We start from the raw sequence: 15531 nt of genomic DNA, 5'->3' as shown, positions 1-15531 counted from the left end.
GGCTTCGCGGGTTTTGAAGGCCTCGATGTACGAATGGGTGGGCAAATGGGATGGGAGTGGGGGAACCATGGCTTAGGGACGCGCTTGTCTGAAATGTGGGGTAAGTTACAAAAGTACCCCCACCGATTTGAGGCGGTTCTTTCGGTTCAGGGGTATCACGGGGATTTCGCGTGTCGGGATTTCACAGGAGGTGGTAGTTTTCAGGCACGTTGTAATTTTGGAATATCAAGGCACGGGTTGAGATGGAGGGAGTTGTCGGAGCACAACGAGACAAAGATATATCTTAAATATTTCGGGCTAACAAGGCGCGGGTTGAAATTTTCGGACAAGCCTAACGTGTACTGTACCAAATCAATTCGCACTACGAATGTCATTCAAAACTTTGAATTCATGTTATGTTCAATTAGAATATTTCGCTACGTGTATAATGCATGCAACCTAGTACTCAAATGAACATTTTAGTGCATTCCAAACGTATATACAACCGCTTCAATATGAACTAAATTTGAATTCGTTTCTCTATTTGAATAAGATCTACAATAATGAATGTTGTGAAGTCAAAGCATTAGAATTCGTTTCTCTGTTTTAATAAGATCTACAATCGTCATTATTGTCAAGTTAAACCATCGTTTGTGTATTATCTTCATAGCACACCACATGATTAGTCTCGAGTTACATATGAACTATGTTTACTATATGAACTCGAACTCAATGTTTTGAATCCACTTCATGTTGATTTCAAATCATAGTACATTTCAAGCTCTAGCTAGATCTTCACAAACTAAACCATGTCTCATATGTATAATGTGTTTATCACATTATGTATAGTGCCCCGCCCCCTACGCCTACAAGTATTTAGATGTGAGTTGCAAACACCACACATTACCACAAATTCAAATAAAATATGAGAATGTTCGATATATCGTACTATTTAGATTGTTTGATATTTAGTTGTAAGCTGCAAACGCCACACATTATCACAAATTCAAATAAAATGTGAGATTGTTCGGTGTATAGTATGGTTTAGATTGTTCGACATTTAGCTGTGAGTTGCAAACGCCATGCATTATCACATTATAGTGTAACATGCGCAAAACCACAACATGCATATCACCGCTATATTCATGCATGCATATGTTTAAAACACTATGATCTCCTATTCAAATTTATGAATCCACTTTCGTATCAAATTATGATCTTTGTTAATCTCTTACATCCACACAATCCTCTGACCTTTGTAGATACCACTAACTTTCTATCGTGCATGCACATGCCCTCCTCGCACTCCCCCTCCCTCAGCATTCTATCCATCGCGCACATTCATTTTTCTTCTTTAGGTTGTTCTCCCACAGTCTCCACAACTCCTTTCCAACACACACCGATCGATAAACCTCTCGAGCGATGTCTGCCTACAACATACACACGCACCTTCAATCTCTTCCTTTATGTGTCCTTGCTTCGTGTCTCTCATACGGTCCCACACACGTGTAAACTCTCGCCCCTCTTTTCATCGATCTGACATCCACACACTCCTCCCCCTATCTAGCTAGTAGCTGGGCCTCTCGCACCACCTCCTAGCTCCATTCTCGCTGTTTATCTGTCTTGCCGGGCCTTATTTGCCTCTAACAAATGGACGTGCACCAACCGATCTCCCGCTATACATATAGCTAGCTAGGTCCTTATAACTCGTTTTCCCCACGCATCGATCGATCTACCTCATTAGTTATGTCTCTCCCTTCCTCTGACAAACAACAATTTATCTACCGATCTAGTTAGGTTTGCTTACCAAACACATGGTTCCCCTTCATCAACCATGGATGTGTTCCGACATATCTATCACGCACAGGCACACACAGAAACACATCGCCACTCTTATTGATAATATTGGAGTTCCACCCTCAGTTTTTGTAGTAGGCCTCTCCCACCATCTTCGAGAAGCAACTCCATCACCCATCCAACACTCTACCCCTCTCCCTCCCTCTCTCTCCTCTCTCTCTCTCTATCCCATCCTATTTCCCATCCTTCAGTTATGGATGGATGTCGACCGATCTCCCACAAGACATAGCTGGGTCTCCCCTTCTCAACACATATACGAGTCGTTCTACCTCTATAGTTAGGCATCTGCCTACCCCTCCCCCACCCCCTCCCACACACACACCGATACATCGAGATCTCTAGTCATGTCTCCCTGCCACACACAAACTTGACCCGTGCCCTCTGACGTTCCGGTAGCTTGGTCAGTCGCCCCATATCTTTGACTTGCGCGCGCACACACACACACACAATTTCGATGGCTCTCTTCATCGATCTCGCACCCACCCACTTGATCCTCTCTTCGACTCTATCGATATCTATGACCCCTCCCTCTCTTCTTGTGGATCGCTCGACCCTCTATATATGATATGGATAGGCCTCCATTTCACACACATTGCATGCAAAATTTTGTTCGCTATGTCATCGACACATATTCCCACAAACACATTTAGGAAATCAACCTCGCCCCCAAAACAAAAAACACTCACGAATGCACAAGCCATTTGTCTAGGTTTGTATCTCTCTCACACACCCACATAGGTGGGGGACGTGCACGAAGAGAAGAGGTGCACGCATGGCGCACGTACTCCCGTCTCTTTCCCAACCACGCCCGCTTGGGTACATGGTGCAGCTCATTTGTTTACGAAAAGGCAGCCCACGTGGTAATTTGACACGTGTACTGGTTTTCCACTAGATGGAGGGAGGATTGTCTACCACGGGTGAGCAAACAAATTGCGACTTGACGTGTTATGTTAAAAAAGAGGCAAACCATGTGGGGCCTACCTTAGAGGCAAGGCTCTATACACTGGAGTACTTTTGATGTGTCCCGTCAACTCGCAAAACGAGGAGAAGCTTGCTTGTACACCGTCTCCCCCGCCCACGGGCGCGGTGGCTCGCAAGATGAGGTGAAGCTTGCTTACTATGCTTTACGCCCGCTCCCTCTCCCACGCGCGTGGTGGCTCGTAGGATGAGGAGAAATTTTTACTAGTACTCCCTCCGTTTACTCCTCGTCCCTACCTTGGTTAGAGAGATTATCATATTATTTGGAATATATGTCCTTTAGTAGATTTCAATATGAACTACTAGTACATACTCCAAATACTGATGTATATAGACGTATTTTAGAGTGTATAATCACCCATTTTCCTCCGTATGTAGTCCATATTGAAACGAACATAATAGTATGCACTCTCCCTCGCCCCTCGACCCTCGCACGTGGTGGACGTGCAGCAATTCATTCGGTCTCATATAGCCAGAATGATATATACTACATTACCATCATTGCTCGACTTCCCAAAGAGGCGAAGAGCCAATCGCAAGGTTAATAGTTTGGAGATGCCAAGCACATGGTTTATAGGAGAACGAGTAGTAGGTGCCGCGTCATTTATAAATAAAGTTGTAGCGTGAGGTGGGCCATGTAATCACTAAGCCTGCGTGTTTTCACTGCTCTTGCACACCTCCACCATAAGAACGGAGAAAATTGTAATCTAGTGGTACCTTGATACGTCTCCAACATATCTATAATTTTCTATTGCTCCATGCTATATTATCTACTGTTTAGGACATTATTGGGCTTTATTATCCACTTTTACATTATTTTTGGGACTAACCTATTAACCGGAGGCCCAGCCCAGAATTGCTGTTTTTTGCCTGTTTTAGGGTTTCGAAGAAAAGGAATATCAAACGGAGTCCAAACGGAATGAAACCATCGGGAACGCGATTTTCTCAACGAACAAGACTCGGGAGACTTGGACCCTATGTCATGAAAGAAAAGAGGAGGCCACGAGGTAGGGGGCGCTCCTACCCCCCCTCCCAGGCGCGCCCTCCACCCTCGTGGGCCCCCTGTTGCTCCACCGACGTACTCCTTCCTCCTATATATACCTACGTACCCCCAAACGATCAGATACGGAACCAAAAACCTAATTCCACCGCCGCAACTTTCTGTATCCATGAGATCCCATCTTGGGGCCTGTTCTGGAGCTCCGCCAGAGGGGGCATCGATCATGGAGGGCTTCTACATCAACACCATAGCCTCTCTGATGAAGTGTGAGTAGTATACGTCGGACCTACGGGTCCATAGTTATTAGCTAGATGGCTTCTTCTCTCTTTTTGGATCTCAATACAATGTTCTCCCCCTCTCTTGTGGAGAACTATTCGGTGTAATCTTCTTTTTGAGGTGTGTTTGTTGATACCGATGAATTGTGGGATTATGATCAAGTCTATATATGAACTATATTTGAATCTTCTCTTAATTCTTTTATGTATGATTGCTTATATTCTCAAGTCTCTTCGAATTATTAGTTTGGTTTGGCCTACTAGATTGATCTTTATTGCAATGGGAGAAGTGCCTAGCTTTGGGTTCAATCTTGCGGTGTCCTTTCCTAGTGACAGTAGGGGCAGCAAGGCACGTATTGTATTGTTGCCATCGAGGATAACAAGATGGGGTTTTCTTCATATTGCATGAGTCTATCCCTCTACATCATGTGATCTTGCTTAAGGCGTTACTCTGTTTTTAACTTAATACTCTAGATGCATGCTGGATAGCGGTCGATGAGTGGACTAATAGTGGTAGCTGCAGGCAGGAGTCGGTCTACTTGTCTCGGACATGATGCCTATATACATGATCATACCTAGATATTCTCATAAATATGCTCAATTCTGTCAATTGCTCAACAGTAATTTGTTCACCCACCGTAGAATACTTATGCTCTCGAGAGAAGCCACTAGTGAAACCTATGGCCCCTGGGTCTATCTTCATCATATTAATCTCCTACTACTTAGTTATTTCCTTTCCTTTTTTACTTTGACTTTATTTTACTTTGCATCTTTATCACAAAAATACCAAAAATATTATCTTATCATTTCTATTAGATCTCACTCTCGTAAGTGGTCGTGTAGGGATTGATAACCCCTATTCGCATTGGTTGTGAGGATTTATTTGTTTTGTGCAGGTACGAGGGACTTGCTTGTAGCCTCCTACTGGATTGATACCTTGGTTCTCAAAAACTGAGGGAAATACTTACGCTACTTTGCTGCATCATCCCTTCCTCTTCGGGGAAAACCAACACAGTGCTCAAGAGGTAGCAAGAAGGATTTCTGGCGCTGTTGCCGGGGAGGTCTATGCAAAAGTCAACATACCAAGTACCCATCACATACCCTTATCTCCCGCATTACATTATTTTCCATTTGCCTCTCGTTTTCCTCTCCCCCACTTCACCCTTGCCGTTTTATTTGCCCTCTCTCTCTATCCTCCCTCTCTTTCTCAATTTGCCTCTTTTTGCCCGCTTGTTTTTTTGTTTGCTTGTGTGGTAGTTTGCTTTCTTGTCACGATGGCTCGAGATAATACTAAATCATGTGACTTCACCAATACCAACAACAATGATTTTATTAGCACTCCGATTGCTCCTCTTACCGATGCTGAATCTTGTGAAATTAATACTGCTTTGCTGAATCTTTTCATGAAAGATCCGTTTTCTAGCCTTCCTAGGGAAGATGTCGCTACCCATCTAAATAGCTTCGTTGATTTGTGTGATATTGAAAAGAAGAAAGATGTGGATAATGATATTATTAAATTGAAGCTATTTCCTTTTTCGCTTAGAGATCGTGCTAAAGCTTGGTTTTCATCTTTGCCTAAAAATAGTATTGATTCATGGAACAAGTGCAAAGATGCTTTTATCTCTAAGTATTTTCCTCCCGCTAAGATCATCTCTCTTAGAAACGATATTATGAATTTTAAGCAACTTGATCATGAACATGTTGCACAAGCTTGGGAGAGAATGAAACTAATGATATGTAATTGCCCTACTCATGGTTTAAATTTGTGGATGATTATACAATACTTTTATGCCGTATTGAATTTTGCTTCTAGAAATCTTTTAGATTCGGCCAGGGGAGGCACTTATATGGAAATCACTTTAGGAGAAGCTACTAAACTCCTAGATAATATTATGGTTAATTATTCTCAATGGCATACTGAAAGATCTACTAATAAAAAGGTGCATGTGATAGAAGAAATTAAAGTTTTAAGTGGAAAGATGGATGAACTTATGAAATTATTTGCTAATAAGAGTGTTTCTTCTGATCCTAATGATATGTCCTTGTCTACTTTGATTGAGAATAATAATGAATCTATGGATGTGAATTTTCTTGGTAGGAACAATTTTGGTAACAACACGTATAGAGGAAATTTCAATCCAAGGCCTTATCCTAGTAATCCCTCTAATAATTATGGTAATTCCAACAACAATTCTTATGGAAATTATAATAAGATTCCCTCTGATTTTGAATCTAATATTAAAGAATTTATTACTTTGCAAAAGAATCTTAATGCTTTGATTGAAGAAAAATTGCTTAAGATTGATGAGTTGGCTAGGAACGTTGATAAAATTTCTCTTGATGTTGATTCTTTGAAACTTAGATCTATTCCACCTAAGCATGATATCAATGAGTCTCTCAAAGCCATGAGAATTTCCATTGATGAGTGCAAAGAAAGAACTGCTAGGATGCGTGCTAAGAAAGATGCCTTTATAAGAGCGTGCTCTTCTAGTTCCTATGAAAATAATGATGAAGATCTAAAAGTTATTGATGTGTCCCCTATTAAATCGTTGTTTTGCAATATGAATCTTGATAATAATGGGACTGAATATGATCCACCTTTACCTAGAAGGCGTTCCAACAATTCAGAATTTTTTGATCTTGATGCTAAAATTGATAAAAGTGGGATTGAAGAAATTAAAACCCTAGATGTTGCTAAACCCACTATTATGGATTTCAAGGAATTTAACTATGAAAATTGCTCTTTGATTGATTGTATTTCCTTGTTGCAATCCTGCTAAATTCTCCTCATGCTTATAGTCAAAATAAAGCGTTTACTAAACATATCATTGATGCCTTGATGCAATTTTATGAAGAAAAACTTGAATCGGAAGTTTCTATCCTTAGAAAACTTTATGATGAGTGGGAACCAACTATTAAAATTAAAATTAAAGATCATGAATGCTATGCTTTATGTCATTTGGGTGCTAGTGTTTCCACGATTCCAAAGACTTTGTGTGATTTGTTAGGTTTCCGTGATTTTGATGATTGCTCTTTAAACTTGCACCTTGCGGATTCCACTATTAAGAAATCTATGGGAAGAATTAATGATGTTCTTATTGTTGCAATAGGAATTACGTGCCCATTGATTTTATTGTTCTTGACATAGATTGCAATCCTTCATGTCCTATTATTCTTGGTAGACCTTTCCTTAGAACGATTGGTGCAATTATTGTTATGAAGGAAGGAAATATTAGATTCCAATTTCCATTAAGGAAAGGCATGGAAAACTTTCCTAGAAAGAAAATTAAATTACCTTATGAATCTATTATGAGAGCCACTTATGGATTGCCTACCAAAGATGGCAATACCTAGATATATCCTTGCTTGCTATGCCTAGCTAGGGGCGTTAAACGACAACGCTTGTTGGGAGGCAACCCCATTTTATTTTTATTCATTGCTTTTTAATTGTGTTTAGTAATAAATAAATTATCTATCCTCGTTTTTGGTTGTGTTTTTTTGTGTTTAATTAGTGTTTGTGCCAAGTAGAACCATTGGGAAGACTTGGGGAAAGTCTTGTTACACTTGCTGTAAAAAACAGAAACTTTAGCGCTCACGAGAACTACTTCCATTTTTATTTCGAAAGTTCTATTTAGTTAATTATTTTTTCAGATGATTAACAATAAATTCCTCACGTCCAGAAATTTATTTTAGAATTTTTGGGGTTCCATATCATGCGCTAGATACATATTACTACAGACTGTTCTGTTTTTGACAGATTCTGTTTTTCGTGTGTTGTTTGCTTATTTTGATGAATCTATGGCTAGTAAAATAGTTTATAAACCATAGAGAAGTTGTAATACAGTGGTATAACACCAATATAAATAAATAATGAGTTCATTACAGTACCTTGAAGTGGTATTTTATTTTCTTTCGCTAACGGAGCTCACGAGATTTTCTACTTTAAGTTTTGTGTTGTGAAGTTTTCATGTTTTGGGTAAAGATTTGATGGATTATGGAACAAGGAGTGGCAAGAGCCTAAGCTTGGGGATGCCCATGGCACCCCCAAGATAATCTAAGGACACCTAAAATCCAAAGCTTGGGGATGCCCTGGAAGGCATCCCCTCGTTCATCTACTTCTATCGGTAACTTTACTTGGAGCTATATTTTTATTCGCCACATGATACGTGTTTTGCTTGGAGCATCTTGTATCATTTGAGTCTTTATTTTTTAGTTTACCACAATCATCCTTTCTGTACACACCTTCTGAGAGAGCCATACATGATTTGGAATTTGTTAGAATACTCTATGTGCTTCGCTTATATCTTTTGAGTTATATAATTTTGCTCTAGTATTTCACTTATATCTTTTAGAGCACGGTGGTGGATTTGTTTTATAGAAACCATTGATCTCTCATGCTTCACTTATATTATTTTGAGAGTCTTAATTCGCATGGTAATTTGCTTAAAATCCTAATATGCTTGGTATACAAGATTAATAATAAAACTTTCTTATGAGTGTGTTGAATACTATGAGAAGTTTGATGCTTGATAATTGTTTTGAGATATGAAGATGGTGATATTAAAGTTGTGCTAGTTGAGTAGTCATGAATTTGAAGAATACTTGTGTTAAATTTTGTGATTCCCATATCATGCACGTATGGTGAACCGTTATGTGATGAAGTCGGAGCATGCTTTATTTTTTGATTGTCTTCCTTATGACTGGCGGTCGGGGACGAGCGATGGTATTTTCCTACCAATCTATCCCCCTAGGAGCATGCGCGTAATACTTTGCTTTGATAACTTGTATATTTTTGCAATAAGTATATGAGTTCTTTATGACTAATGTTGAGTCCATGGATTATATGCACTTCTCTCACCCTTCCACCTTTGCTAGCCTCTCTAATACTGCGCACCTTTCGCCGGTATCATACACCCACCATATACCTTCCTCAAAACAGCCACCATACCTACCTATTATGACATTTCCATAGCCATTCCGAGATATATTGCCATGCAACTTTCCACCATTCCGTTTATTATGACACACTCCATCATTGTCATATTGCTTAGCATGATCATGTAGTTGACATCGTATTTGTGGCAAAGCCACCATTCATAATTCTTTCATATGTGTCACTCTTGATTCATTGCATATCCCAGTACACCTCCGGAGGCATTCATATAAAGTCATATTTTTTTCTAAGTATCGAGTCACAATTTTTGAGTTGTAAGAAAAATAAAAGTTTGATGATCATCATCATTAGAGCATTGTCCCAGTGAGGAAAGGATGATGGAGACTATGATTCCCCCACAAGTCGGGATGAGACTCCGGACAAAAAATAAAAAAAGAGGCCATAAAAAAGAGAAAAGGCCAAAATAAAAAAATGAGAGAAAAAGAGAAAAGGGACAATGTTACTATCCTTTTACCACACTTGTTCTTCAAAGTAGCACCATGATATTCATGATAGAGAGTCTCCTATGTTATCACTTTCATATACTAGTGGGAATCTTTCATTATAGAACTTGGCTTGTATATTCCAATGATGGGCTTCCTCAAAATGCCCTAGGTCTTCATGAGCAAGCAAGTTGGATGAACACCCACTTAGTTTCTTTTTGAGCTTTCATATACTTATAGCTCTAGTGCATCCGTTGCATGGCAATCCCTACTCACTCACATTGATATCTATTGATGGGCATCTCCATAGCCCGTTGATATGCCTAGTTGATGTGAGACTATCTTCTCCCTTTTTGTCTTCTCCACAACCACCATTCTATTCCACCTATAAGTGCTATGTCCATGGCTCACACTCATGTATTGTGTGATGATTGAAAAAGTTAGAGAACACCAAAAGTATGAAACAATTGCTTGGCTTGTCATCGAGGCTGTGCATGATTTAAATATTTTGTGTGGTGAAGATGGAGCATAGCCAGACTATATGATTTTGTAGGGATAACTTTCTTTGGCCAAGTTATTTTGAGAAGACATAATTGCTTTGTTAGTATGCTTGAAGTATTATTATTTTTATGTCAATATTAAACTTTTGTCTTGAATATTTTGGATCTGAATATTCATACCACAATTAAGAAGAATTACATTAAAATTATGCCAAGTAGTACTCCACATCAAAAATTCTGTTTTATCATTTACCTACTCGAGGACGAGCAGGAATTAAGCTTGGGGATGCTTGATACGTCTCCAACGTATCTATAATTTTTGATTGCTCCATGCTATATTATCTACTATTTTGGAAATTATTGGGCTTTTTATCCACTTTTATATTATTTTTGGGACTAACCTATTAACCGGAGGCCTAGCCCAGAATTGCTGTTTTTGCCTGTTTTAGGGTTTCGAAGAAAAGGAATATCAAACGGAGTCCAAACAGAATGAAACCTTCGGGAACATGATTTTCTCAAGGAACAAGAACCGGGAGACCTGGACCCTACGTCAAGACACAAAAGAGGAGGCCACGAGGTAGGGGGGCGCGCCTACCCCCCCAGGCATGCCCTCGACACTCGTGCGCCCCTTGTTGCTCCACCGACGTACTCATTCCTCCTATGTATACCTACATACCCCCAAACGATCAAATACGGAGCCAAAAACCTAATTCCACCGCCGCAACTTTCTGTATCCACGAGATCCCATCTTGGGGCCTGTTCCGGAGCTTCGCCGGAGGGGGCATCGATCACGGAGGGCTTCTACATCAACACCATAGCCTCTCCGATGAAGTGTGAGTAGTTTACCTCAGACCTACGGGTCCATAGTTATTAGCTAGATGGCTTCTTCTCTCTTTCTGGATCTCAATACAATGTTCTCCCCCTCTCTCGTGGAGAACTATTCGATGTAATCTTCTTTTTGTGGTGTGTTTGTTGAGACCGATGAATTGTGGGTTTATGATCAAGTCTATCTATGAACAATATTTGAATCTTCTCTAAATTCTTTTATTTATGATTGGTTATCTTTGCAAGTCTCTTTGAATTATTAGTTTGCTTTGGCCTACTAGATTGATCTTTCTTGATATGGGACAAGTGCTTAGCTTTGGGTTCAATCTTGTGGTGTCCTTTCCCAGTGATAGTAGGGGCAGCAAGGCACGCATTGTATTATTGACATCGAGGATAACAAGATGGGGTTTTCTTCATATTTCATGAGTCTATCCCTCTACATCATGTCATCTTCCTTAAGGCGTTACTCTGTTTTTAACTTAATACTCTAGATGCATGCTGGATAGCGGTCGATGAGTGGAGTAATAGTAGTAGGTGCAGGCAGGAGTCGGTCTACTTGTCTCGGACGTGCTGCCTATATACATGATCTTACCTAGATATTCCCATAACTATGCTCAATTCTGTCAATTGCTCAACAGTAATTTGTTCACCCACCATAGAATACTTATGCTCTGAGAGAAGCCACTAGTGAAACCTATGGTCCCCAGGTCTATCTTCATCATATTAATCTCCTACTGCTTAGTTATTTCCTTTCCTTTTTTCTCTGCCTTTATTTTACTTTGCATATTTATCACAAAAATACCAAAAGAAATTATCTTATCAGATCTCACTCTCGTAAGTGGCCGTGTAGGGATTGACAACCCCTATTCGCGTTGGTTGCGAGGATTTATTTGTTTTGTGCAGGATGAGGGACTCGTGCGTAGCCTCCTGTTGGACTAATACCTTGGTTCTCAAAAACTGAGGGAAATACTTACGCTACTTTGCTGCATCATCCCTTCCTCTTCGGGGAAAACCAACGCAGTGCTCAAGAGGTAGCATACCTCCTTTCACCGAAAGCGTGGGATATCCAGCAGTCCTACCACCTCAGTAATAATGACCAATGAGCCGTCAAATCACATAGACCCAGCAGTAAGTTGGACGGAAGAAGCAACCATCACTCTTGAATCCGCTTCTCCCTTCAAAGCAGGCGCTAGTGAGAGGTCGCGTCCACTCTGCCCGGGCATGAATGCGGCACCGATTCTCTGGAACGGCGCTGACCGTTTTGGGCGGGAAGCGTGTGCAGGCGATGGAGGGGCTTTGGGTGGGCCAGGCTGGTCAGGAGCGGGCATGGCAGCTGTCCGCCTGTCCCTATCGGACGCCCGAAAATGAGAGGATGCACCGACTCTCGCGGCTAAAATCGTACACTACACACCATCTCTCTGTAGGAGTAGGTCGATCTGTCGCTCTCTCTAACACACACATGTTGTTAAACACACACACGCACACGCACACACAGGTTCATAGGATAGGAAAATCGTGCGAGTGCGAAGCCACAAGAAGTGAGACACAAATGGAGTACGTACAAGAAGAGAAGAGGTGACGAATATTCCATCAAACTTGGACTGAGGAGTAGTACTCCCTCCGTCTAGGTGTTAAGTCATCCTACGGAAATCAGATATTCCCAAAAAATTTAGGCGCCGTCCATTAACTTCGCATCTCAATCCCCTCCTGGCCTCGTTGCTAGCGAGCGTTGTTACTTGGGGAGCGTTTGGATCCTTAGCAAGAACATCTTATAGCATAGCCGGGCAAGGTTAGGCGTTTGGAACTGTTAAAATATGTTAGCTTTTGTGGGCCAGCTAGCTTGGGTGGGCTAGAAAAACCTTGCTAGCTCAGGAGAGCTAGATCGGCTCACTTCCAATGACAAACTTCACATAGTAGTAACATAGACTAGTAACATATGCATGTTGTACTAGTCCAAGTTACTCACCACTATGACCAGCTTAAGTAATGTAACCAAACGCTCCTTACTCTGCCTTGTTATCTCCCCCGGAAACCCAATGCATGGAGCGCAACTATGCGTTGATCAGTCAAGAAATCAAAGTCGGCTTGCATGCGAGTTAATACGTGGCCCTGCATGGTAGCTAAAACGGCATCTCTTAGTTGTTTGGCTTAATTGTTGCTTTTAGAGACAGAAATCAGGGCTTTGATTGGAGGAATGACCTGTCAAGTTTCTCCTTCTCCAATCTGCTTGCACCTTGGTCCCGCTGCACCTTCTAACGTGACTTATTACACCTAGATGAAGGGAGTCATACGAGATACGGTGGCAGACTGACTTAGGTAAAATACAAGTGCCCAAAATTGTGTGTATGTTATAACAAGGATTCACTTAAAATAGTACGTGAGCGAACAGAGGGATCAATTGGACAGTGTTCCCGAGTAGTAGCGAGATGTGTGAGGTAAGATACACCGCTGGTGCTTTTACTTTTTCTTATTAATTTGTTTGTTTCACCCTCTGACTGGTGGGACCCAACGTACTACGTGGAGAGAGGTAAGGTGACTAAGGCTGCATTATTTCTGTACCACTGTGGATAGTCTTACCACCAAAGCCACATGACACGATTATGATTTAAATCCCAATGACTGCCACACACAAAAAACACACGACATGCTTGTCACACGAATGCAGGAATGTATAAAAGGTTATTTTCCTCTCGTTGAACATAACGGGAGGGTTGTGTAGCTGGTTAGCCTATTCGCTCATCAACTTGAGGTCTCGGGTTCGATAACTACACTTGAGCATAATTCGTGCCAGGAGGATTCTTTGACTGGTCAAAATGGATGGATAGAGAGCTATACGATCTCGTAGTGACCGTATAATCACCTCATCACGTATAAGTTGCAGCCCCGACGCTTGTTTTCTAAGGTTTGCACTCTTCACACTCTCTCCAGTATATATATACACGCTGGAGCCTCAGCGCTTGTAGTTGCTCTCTCCAAAGTCTCTCACCCTCTCTAGATCTAAACAAGACTTCGTTGGCCTGTCTCTCTCCCCTCACTGCTGGTCTGCTTGTAGTTGCTCTGTTCACACTCTCTCACCCTCTCCAGATCTAAACAAGACTTCGTTGGCCTCTCTCTCTCCCCCCACTGCTGGTCAAAGAGCCGGTAGGATCCGTCCGCGGGGAAGGGAAGGAGGCTTAACGCTGTCGCCGTCGGTGAGGGAATCCACTACCGCCGCAGCTGTTCACTTTCACCCAGCGGCGGCGCAGGAGGGCCTCCGACCCCTTCTTCTTCGTCGCCGTACATAGTGTGGGTCGAACGGCCTCCGGTCGCCCACCGAACCACACCCCAAGAACATTAAGGTATAATTTACTTATTCCACATGCATTGCTCTAGCTGCATGTGGGTGATACGTCTCCAACGTATCTATAATTTTTGACTGCTCCATGCTATATTATCTACTGTTTTAGACATTATTGGGCTTTATTATCCACTTTTATATTATTTTTGGGACTAACCTATTAACCGGAGGCCCAGCCCAGAATTGTTGTTTTTTTGCCTGTTTTAGGGTTTTGAAGAAAAGGAATATCAAACGGAGTCCAAATGGAATGAAACCTTCGGGAACGTGATTTTCTCAACGAACAAGACCCGGGAGACTTGGACCCTACGTCAAGAAAGAAAAGAGGAGGCCACGAGGTAGGGGGGCGCGTCTACCGCCCCCCAGGTGCGCCCTCCACCCTCATGGGCCCCCTGTTGCTCCACCGACGTACTCCTTCCTCCTATATATACCTACATACCCCCAAACGATCAGATACAGAGCCAAAACCCTAATTCCACCGCCGTAACTTTCTGTAACCACGAGATCCCATTTGGGGCCTGTTCCGGAGCTCCACCGGAGGGGGCATCGATCATGGAGGGCTTCTATATCAACACCATAGCCCCTCCAATGAAGTCTGAGTAGTTTACCTCAGACCTATGAGTCCATAGTTAGTAGCTAGATGGATTCTTCTCTCTTTTTGGATCTCAATACAACGTTCTCCCCCTCTCTTGTGGAGATCTATTCGATGTAATCTTCTTTTTGCGGTGTGTTTGTTGAGACCGATGAATTATGGGTTTATGATCAAGTCTATCTATGAATACTATTTGAATCTTCTCCGAATTCTTTTATGTATGATCGGTTATCTTTGCAAGTCTCTTCAAATTATCAGTTTGGTTTGGCCTACTAGATTGATCTTTCTTGCAACGGGAGAAGTGCTTAGCTTTGGGTTCAATCTTGCGGTGTCCTTTCCCAGTGACAGTAGGGGCAGCAAGGCACATATTGTATTGTTGCCATCGAGGATAACAGTATGGGGTTTTCTTCATATTGCATGAATCTATCCCTCTACATCATGTCATCTTGCTTAAGGCGTTACTCTGTTTTTAACTTAATACTCTAGATGCATGCTGGATAGCGGTCGATGAGTGGAGTAATAGTAGTAGATGCAGGTAGGAGTCGGTCTACTTGTCTCGGACGTGATACCTATATACATGATCATACCTAGATATTCTCATAACTATGCTCAATTCTATCAATTTCTCAATAGTAATTTGTTCACCCATCGTAGAATACTTTGTTATTTCCTACCGTGTGGGGATTGACAACCCCTTATCACGTTGGTTGCGAGGATTTATTTGTTTTGTGCTGGTACGATGGACTCGCGCGTAGCCTCCTACTGGATTGATACCTTGGTTCTCAAAAACTAAAGGAAATACTTACGCTACTTTG

This window comes from Triticum urartu, chromosome 2, assembly GCF_003073215.2.
Source record: "Triticum urartu cultivar G1812 chromosome 2, Tu2.1, whole genome shotgun sequence".
In the NCBI taxonomy this organism is placed as follows: Eukaryota; Viridiplantae; Streptophyta; class Magnoliopsida; order Poales; family Poaceae; genus Triticum; species Triticum urartu.
This window is presented reverse-complemented; position numbering follows the sequence as displayed.